Genomic DNA, 9,300 nt, shown 5'->3' with positions numbered 1-9,300 from the left:
TCGATCGTAAGATGCACCAGGGTCTGACGGGAAGGTATGGGGAAAATATGTTAAACTTTGGTCCCTTTAATGGTATTCACGTCCAATTACAGTCTTTCTCTTTCTCAAAACTTGAAAATTGAATGTGTGCTTTTTGTGACGGCACATAATGCATTAAACCATTTATAGGCGTACGTCAAACAACGTGTAAAATATGCTTTTGTTAAACAACTGTCAAAATCTCAACTCACGCAACACGCAAAAGTGATCATTATCACTTATAGTTGATTATTATCCCCAACTTAGAGGGATTATCATCTTTAATTTAGAGAGATTATTATCCTCAAGTTAGAGTGATTATTATCCTCAATTAAAACTATTGAAATTGTAGCAAAGAATCCGTTAACACATATGAAATAAGACGATTTGATATTCAATTAATGACATTCCCATATTAAAATCATTATCCTTACACTTTTCACAGGAGGAAATACGTGATTTGACTGCGAAACTTGCAGCATGCGAATAAAAACAACAACGAGAGCAGAGACGACAACAAGGAAGTCCACAAGAGAACAGCTACATTTCCACGAGTAGCGAGACTCGTCACTCTAAATTCAACAGCGAGACGGAGAGCGCTCGCGGTCGAGAGTCGGGATCTCCCGATAAAATTGGTCGAAAGGAGTCGAACGTTGCCGACAGCTTGACAAGCAATGGTAGCGTGTTCGCACCCGAGGAAAGAGGTGGAAGTTTAATAGAAGATATTAAAAACGCTGATCGGTTTATTGCTCTACCAAACGGTAGGAGCGTTTCCGATGAAGAAATTTTAACGGTCATGTCAAACGTTTCTATTGAATCCTCGTGATGTTGAAAAAAGATTGTTGGAGTACGATCACCATAAAGGATCTTGTTGAACAACTGTCAATAACTTACAGGGAAGAACAGGAGATCTTGCATTATAAATTTCAGGAGGAATAGCTGATAACCAAATACCCATAGAGACATCCTCCCCCTTTACACAAGAAAGAAAAAAAACATGTGTCAATATCTAGTACTCTGAGAACTACATCCTTACACATCAATAGGTCACTTTCAACATTGTAATCTCGTCGTGGTTTTTCTATCACATACCTGATAACGTTTTAGAGATTTCTCGTTTTTTGCCAGCCAGTGAACAATATCCGAAGAAATAATGCTGCCCGCACCGCAGGCAAATGTCGGATAAGTCACGCCCGGATATTCAGGCTCGGCTCATTTTCCCTGCCTCTCGATCAACCAATCAGTGCGAAAGCTGTAAATATGAAGAAGCAATTGCATTTAGAAGCAATAACTACAACTCATATTTTCATACCTTATTCATAGTTAGTCGCATGGAAAACGCTAATTCGTATGTTCGCAATCGCATTTCTGTTTTACTTGAAAAAAATTATCAAATTTGGCAAATACTAATGCCCAAAACATGATATCTCAAAAGGATTCGCACTACGTCAATAAAATCTTTAGAATGGACTCAGTATAAAGTAAATTGTTTGAGCCCGGGAGTATCGTTACATGTTTCTAGATGTAGATCGTCTAGGTTAGTAAAGTCCTGAGAAGGATTTTGATGTTGATGTTGACTGACCTTTTGACAATCTTAGCAGTAGTATTTTTGACTATAAAACGACTACCGCTAAGGTTGTCGAAACGTCAATCAACATCAACACCAACAGTCCTTCTATGGACTCTACTAACCTGGATGATCTACATCTACAAACATGTACTCAGTATATTGTGTATTGACGGAGTTGAGCTAAACTAACCTTCCCCACCACAATTTGGACGTGTTTTTTAAATTATGACTTTCCATTTCCTAAAATTATCAAACATTTCTTCAGTCGAGAAGTTCTTCGGTACAATGTTAAAGATAAAAAGCTTAATTAAAGACACCTTACCAATTGTTGATTGAGTAAAATCTTTAGATTGAGTTGAAAATCATCTGTACAGCTTGTATACTTCCGGAGGTAATTAATATTAAAATCGACTCTTTACTGAGCATGCGCAATTGTAGACACTCGGGACGAGGCTCATTCCAAAGCTCTCAATGAGAGGTCTGGAATGGTGTAAAAATCATCTCCACAGCGTGGTTTATGTGTAGCGTAAGGGTGTTTTAAGGGTGATTTGAGGGTACCTTTAGCGTGGTTTAAAGGTGGTCCAAGGCTTGAAGGCTACGCTTCGCTACCCTAGACTACGGTTAAACCACCCTTAAACTACCCTTAACCCTCCTCTAAAACCACCTCTAATCCACTTTTAAAACCACCCTTAAACCACCAGATTGATATACTCCAAAATCCCAAGATACCTCTACGTACTCCGAACTCCCAAGATACCAACACGCATTTTTCTATTATTTATTGAAGAGCTTTCACTAACCTGTAAGATGGTGATATCTTGGGCAAGTGTACCGTAACCGTTATTTCTTGTGAATATTCGAGTTTAGCCTCAATACAATGAAGTTAGTCAACACAGTTAAATTTATCATATGACAAAGAATGTAGTTTGCATGAGTTGTTCTTGTGTAGAACAAAACTGATAAACGAAACTAAAAACCTTGTTGTTGGTATACTCTATAGGCCATCATAGAAACGCACAACGCTACACTACTTAAAGAATGGCGGTCAGCTAAAAATGTCCAATTCGATTCTACGTAGATCTGACAATTGCTTAAACGTTGCTCATTATGGTAATCAGATTATTCTACCTAACATATCTCTGGTATTGAAGAAATACTTTGTAAACGTTCACTGGTATCGAAGAAACAATTTGTAAACGTTCACTGGTATTGAAGAAATACTTTGTAAACGTTCTCTGGTATAGAAGAAATACGTTGTAAATGTTCTCTGGTATTGAAGAAATACGATGTAAACGTTCTCTGGTATTGAAGAAATACGCTGTAAACGTTCTCTGGCATTGGAGAAATACGTTTTAAACGCTCTCTGGTATTGAAGAAATACGTTGTAAACGTTCTCTGGTATTGAAGAAATACGTTATAAACGTTCTCTGGTATTGAAGAAATACGTTGTAAACGTTCTCTGGTATTGAAGAAATACGTTGTAAACGTTCTCTGGTATTGAAGAAATACGTTGTAAACGTTCTCTGGTATTGAAGTGAAAAACACTGAATTTTCTTCACCAACTGAGCAAAGATTCTCTTTTTCCTTGAACTGCTTGTCAACAACCATTGAAAGATTATTCAAAAACTCTTCTAAGGTTATCGTTTGTGCCTATTACGTAGGTTCGAGGGGCAATATAAGTACATGCATGTACAACAAAGAACACAAGTGAAGGCTTTAATTCGTATTACTTACTTTCGAATACAGCGCATGTGCAAGAAATGGTAGTTTACGAAGAGTTCGACCACTTAGTTGATAACTTTTTCTAAACAAGAAAATGAGAGAAAGAATACTTCGTAGGTTTATCACTGTGAGACGCTTGACTGCTCATTGCAAGTTCGAAAGGAGAAGGGCCTCCCAAAGAAACCTAACCAAAAGTTAACCAATAAATGCAGTGGTCATTTCCATGACCATTTACTAGCACAATTGGTCAAGTGAGCTTTGCACATACTGCGCATGTCCACGCGTACTGCGCATGCTCAGATGATCTTTCTTACATTTATGTGACCAAGCGATTTAATTACTCAGAAAGCGATGAAAGTAACTTCACATTTCAAGTGATTTTACGACAGAAACGGTTGTTGGGAACTGGGGCCAAGAAAACCAAAGCAAAGAAAGTGATATTTTGGGCAAGTGTACTGTGAACCGTTATTTCTTGTAAATATTCGAGTTTAGCCTCAATACAATGACGTTAGTCAACACAGTTAAATTTATCATATGACAAAGAATGTAGTTTTCATGAGTTGTTCTTGTGTAGAACAAAACTGATAACGAAACTAAAGACCTTGTTGTTGGTATATTCTATAGGCCACTTCTTCACGCTTCTATAGGCGTACTGCACATGCTCAGATGATCTTCTTATATTTTTGTGACGAAGCGATTTAATTACTCAGAAAGCGATGAAAATAGATCCAGCTTGTTGTTGCCATCACTATGAAATTGAAAAATTTGTTAAATGACTAATGTTCTCATTATGATTGAAATTTATGATTTCCCAATATGTGACCAAGTGAACTACTGAAAGATGCAAGCTTGTTCAGTTGGTCATTGCCATGATTGTAAGCTCGAACAGTTTGTTGAGTTGTTTGTGCATGTTCATATGAGTTCTCAAATATTTTGGGACTGAAGTTTAAAATATACCGTCTTAGTACTTGCAACATAAATAAAATTTAACTTTGTATTACATCTACAATTAAGGCGTAAAGATGTTTTTTCTTTGTTATCGTAGTCATTAGTTATCAAGTAATGCACGACTCTCAAATAATCACGAATATTGGTTAACTTTTGGTTAGGTTTCTTTGGGAGGCCCTTCTCCTTTCGAACTTGCAATGAGCAGTCAAGCGTCTCACAGTGATAAACCTACGAAGTATTCTTTCTCTCATTTTCTTGTTTAGAAAAAGTTATCAACTAAGTGGTCGAACTCTTCGTAAACTGCGATTCCTTTCACATGCGCTGTATTCGAAAGTAAGTAATACGAATTAAAGCCTTCACTCGTGTTCTTTGTTGTACATGCATGTATATATATTGTCCCTCAAACCTACGTAATAGGCACAAACGATAACCTTAGAAGAGTTTTTGAATAATCTTTCAATGGTTGTCGACAAGCAGTTCAAGGAAAAAGAGAATCTTTGCTCAATTGGTGAAGAAAAAGCGTGCAAGCGTGATCTTTTTAACGATTGTATACTTTTTATACATTCATAGAAATCTTTTGGATATGCTTTGTTGAAGATTAAGATTTTTTATTGCTCAATTTAAGTCCATTTGGTAAGATAGATCACAAAGTTTGCTAATTTATATTGGTACTTTGAGACTGGTTACATGACGTTTCTGCAACACACCCGAGATCAAAGTTCGTATGTATTAAAATGCAGCAATGTGTATAGTTCGTTATTGAGGATAACGTGAAGATTATTTTAATTAGGGAAGGATATTTCTACGTTATAGTTAATTGTAACTGTTTAATTTCAACTTATGTTTACATTAAATGACATCCTTAAGTCAACTTTACTAATATTGATCGCTATTTTCGTGTTATACATCTATAATCATCTTGTTAAAGATTTGAAGCTTTGTTGCGATAATACAGGTTTGTACAGCTATCTCATCTTTGTTTGTTGCCTATCTGATAGCATGTAAACTCCGGGGACCAGATTTTTTATCGAGATTTATATGAAATTAGAGATTGTTGTACGTCTATCTAATAACTTGAGCATGAACGATATGTTGTTGAAAGATAAGTTTACATATACTCTAGCGTAGTTTCTTCATCAGGAGTGATCTAATGTTGAAACGTGAGTGTCACTATATGCTCCAGTCTTATGTCTTTGTCAGGATTGATCTATTATTGAAATTTTCGCTAGTATTATTTAACCATGTTATCTAAAAACTTTATCCTCCATAGTCCAATTTTGTATTTGTATTTCCACTTGTTTTCTTTAACGTTTTAAACTAATGTTCTTCTTGACAGCAGAGAATTATTCTCATGATTTGGTCATTGGAATACTTTCATCGCACGGCAACTTTGATTTGAGGCAAAGTTTACGTGAATCATGGGTTGGCTATGCAAGACGACATTCATCGCTCAATAAAAGGTAAGCACAGGGAAAACACTGAATTTTCTTATTGAGGGTAGCTGTAGTGTATTTTGTGTTCAATTAGAGCTACTTAGCGTGTGAAACGTTACAGCAAACACAATATTTGTGAAGATAAAGTGTAGAACAGTGTTTCAAATTGGCCTGTCACGTTTACAACGTATTTCTTCAATACCAGAGAACGTTTACAACGTATTTCTTCAATACCAGAGAACGTTTACAACGTATTTCTTCAATACCAGAGAACGTTTACAACGTATTTCTTCAATACCAGAGAACGTTTACAACGTATTTCTTCAATACCAGAGAACGTTTATAACGTATTTCTTCAATACCAGAGAACGTTTACAACGTATTTCTTCAATACCAGAGAGCGTTTAAAACGTATTTCTCCAATGCCAGAGAACGTTTACAGCGTATTTCTTCAATACCAGAGAACGTTTACATCGTATTTCTTCAATACCAGAGAACATTTACAACGTATTTCTTCTATACCAGAGAACGTTTACAAAGTATTTCTTCAATACCAGTCAAAGTTTACAAATTGTTTCTTCGATACCAGTGAACGTTTACAAAGTATTTCTTCAATACCAGAGATATGTTAGGTAGAATAATCTGATTACCATAATGAGCAACGTTTAAGCAATTGTCAGATCTACGTAGAATCGAATTGGACATTTTTAGCTGACCGCCATTCTTTAAGTAGTGTAGCGTTGTGCGTTTCTATGATGGCCTATAGAGTATACCAACAACAAGGTTTTTAGTTTCGTTTATCAGTTTTGTTCTACACAAGAACAACTCATGCAAACTACATTCTTTGTCATATGATAAATTTAACTGTGTTGACTAACTTCATTGTATTGAGGCTAAACTCGAATATTCACAAGAATTAACGGTTACGGTACACTTGCCCAAGATATCACCATCTTACAGGTTAGTGAAAGCTCTTCAATAAATAATAGAAAAATGCGTGTTGGTATCTTGGGAGTTCGGAGTACGTAGAGGTATCTTGGGATTTTGGAGTATATCAATCTGGTGGTTTAAGGGTGGTTTTAAAAGTGGATTAGAGGTGGTTTTAGAGGAGGGTTAAGGGTAGTTTAAGGGTGGTTTAACCGTAGTCTAGGGTAGCGAAGCGTAGCCTTAAAGCCTTGGACCACCTTTAAACCACGCTAAAGGTACCCTCAAATCACCCTTTAAACACCCTTACGCTACACTTAAACCACGCTGTGGAGATGATTTTTACACCATTCCAGACCTCTCATTGAGAGCTTTGGAATGAGCCTCGTCCCGAGTGTCTACAATTGCGCATGTTCAGTAAAAAGTCGATTTTAATATTAATTACCTCCGGAAGTATACAAGCTGTACAGATGATTTTCAACTCACTCTAAAGATTTTACTCAATCAACCATTGGTAAGGTATCTTTAATTAAGCTTTTTATCTTTAACATTGTACCGAAGAACTTCTCGACTGAAGAAATGTTTGATAATTTTAGGAAATGGAAAGTCATAATCTAAAAAACACGTCCAAATTGTGGTGGGGAAGGTTAGTTTAGCTCAACTCCGTCAATACACAATATACTGAGTACATGTTTGTAGATGTAGATCATCCAGGTTAGTAGAGTCCATAGAAGGACTGTTGGTGTTGATGTTGACTGACGTTTCGACAACCTTAGCGGTAGTCGTTTTATAGTCAAAAATACTACTGCTAAGATTGTCAAAAGGTCAGTCAACATCAACATCAAAATCCTTCTCAGGACTTTACTAACCTAGACGATCTACATCTAGAAACATGTAACGATACTCCCGGGCTCAAACAATTTACTTTATACTGAGTCCATTCTAAAGATTTTATTGACGTAGTGCGAATCCTTTTGAGATATCATGTTTTGGGCATTAATTTTTGCCAAATTTGATAATTTTTTTCAAGTAAAACAGAAATGAGATTGCGAACATACGAATTAACGTTTTCCATGCGACTAAACTATGAATAAGGTATGAAAATATGAGTTGTAGTTATTGCTTCTAAATGCAATTGCTTCTTCATATTTACAGCTTTCGTACTGATTGGTTGATCGAGAGGCAGGGAAAATGAGCCAAGCCTGAATATCCGGGCGTGACTTATCCGACATTTGCCTGCGGTGCGGGCAGCATTATTTCTTCGGATATTGTTCACTGGCTGGCAAAAAACGAGAAATCTCTAAAACGTTATCAGGTATGTGATAGAAAAACCACGACGAGATTACAATGTTGAAAGTGACCTATTGATGTGTAAGGATGTAGTTCTCAGAGTACTAGATATTGACACATGTTTTTTTTCTTTCTTGTGTAAAGGGGGAGGATGTCTCTATGGGTATTTGGTTATCAGCTATTCCTCCTGAAATTTATAATGCAAGATCTCCTGTTCTTCCCTGTAAGTTATTGACAGTTGTTCAACAAGATCCTTTATGGTGATCGTACTCCAACAATCTTTTTTCAACATCACGAGGATTCAATAGAAACGTTTGACATGACCGTTAAAATTTCTTCATCGGAAACGCTCCCACCGTTTGGTAGAGCAATAAACCGATCAGCGTTTTTAATATCTTCTATCAAACTTCCACCTCTTTCCTCGGGTGCGAACACGCTACCATTGCTTGTCAAGCTGTCGGCAACGTTCGACTCCTTTCGACCAATTTTATCGGGAGATCCCGACTCTCGACCACGAGCGCTCTCCGTCTCGCTGTTGAATCTAGAGTGACGAGTCTCGCTACTCGTGGAAATGTAGCTGTTCTCTTGCGGACTTCCTTGTTGTCGTCTCTGCTCTCGTTGTTGTTTTTATTCGCATGCTGCAAGTTTCGCAGTCAAATCACGTATTTCCTCCTGTGAAAAGTGTAAGGATAATGATTTTAATATGGGAATGTCATTAATTGAATATCAAATCGTCTTATTTCATATGTGTTAACGGGACATATATTGTTTAACAAAAGCATATTTTACACGTTGTTTGACGTACGCCTATAAATGGTTTAATGCATTATGTGCCGTCACAAAAAGCACACATTCAATTTTCAAGTTTTGAAAAAGAGAAAGACTGTAATTGGACGTGAATACCATTAAAGGGACCAAAGTTTAACATATTTTCCCCATACCTTCCCGTCAGACCCTGGTGCATCTTACGATCGACTCGTTTATTAGCAACTCTGCGATGGTTTGACAAATCTCCCCTAACCCTCAAACCTAGGCCACCCACTTTGCAAATGGATAGTCGTTCTTTGTATTTAAGACAATAACCGTTGACATTGTTTCTTTGAACATTCTTCGAAAAATCCTCGTTTTAATCTGTACTCAAACAGTATTCCCAAAATATCTTCCCCTCAGTTGTATATTCTCAGTTTCCAGACCCTCGCGGGTTTTCTCTTCATCGTTTTCGCACACCAAAGTACCGTCCTCCAAACGGTTAAGATGAAAAGGTGATTTGCGAAGATCCGTCATCATTGTGGCTATAGACGAACTACCCCGAGAACGCCTTCTTTGATTTACATTGATTTTTTCAAGAAGTATACCTTTAAAACAGACGGGAAAAATTTAATATTGAGAAGGGCA

The 9,300-nt window shown here is 36.9% G+C and overlaps 1 long non-coding RNA gene across 3 annotated transcripts; it reads left to right on the top strand.

The window, feature by feature from the left end:
• The first annotated feature begins 5,459 nt into the window (after window positions 1-5,459).
• On the top strand, window positions 5,460-8,629 carry LOC124447206. Of its 3 annotated transcripts, XR_006948649.1 has the most exons (5): window positions 5,460-5,718; window positions 6,584-6,651; window positions 7,212-7,261; window positions 7,771-7,930; window positions 8,050-8,629. It is a non-coding gene; the product is annotated as an uncharacterized LOC124447206 (long non-coding RNA). The 3 variants fall into 3 exon arrangements; XR_006948648.1 differs by lacking the exon at window positions 5,460-5,718 and having other exon boundaries at window positions 6,244-6,651; XR_006948650.1 differs by lacking the exons at window positions 5,460-5,718; window positions 7,212-7,261 and having other exon boundaries at window positions 6,244-6,651.
• The last annotated feature ends 671 nt before the right edge of the window (window positions 8,630-9,300 follow it).

This window comes from Xenia sp. Carnegie-2017, unplaced genomic scaffold, assembly GCF_021976095.1.
Source record: "Xenia sp. Carnegie-2017 unplaced genomic scaffold, XeniaSp_v1 HiC_scaffold_22, whole genome shotgun sequence".
In the NCBI taxonomy this organism is placed as follows: domain Eukaryota; kingdom Metazoa; phylum Cnidaria; class Anthozoa; order Malacalcyonacea; family Xeniidae; genus Xenia; species Xenia sp. Carnegie-2017.
Note: the sequence above shows the minus strand (reverse complement) of the source record. Positions and strands in the feature narration are given on the sequence as shown.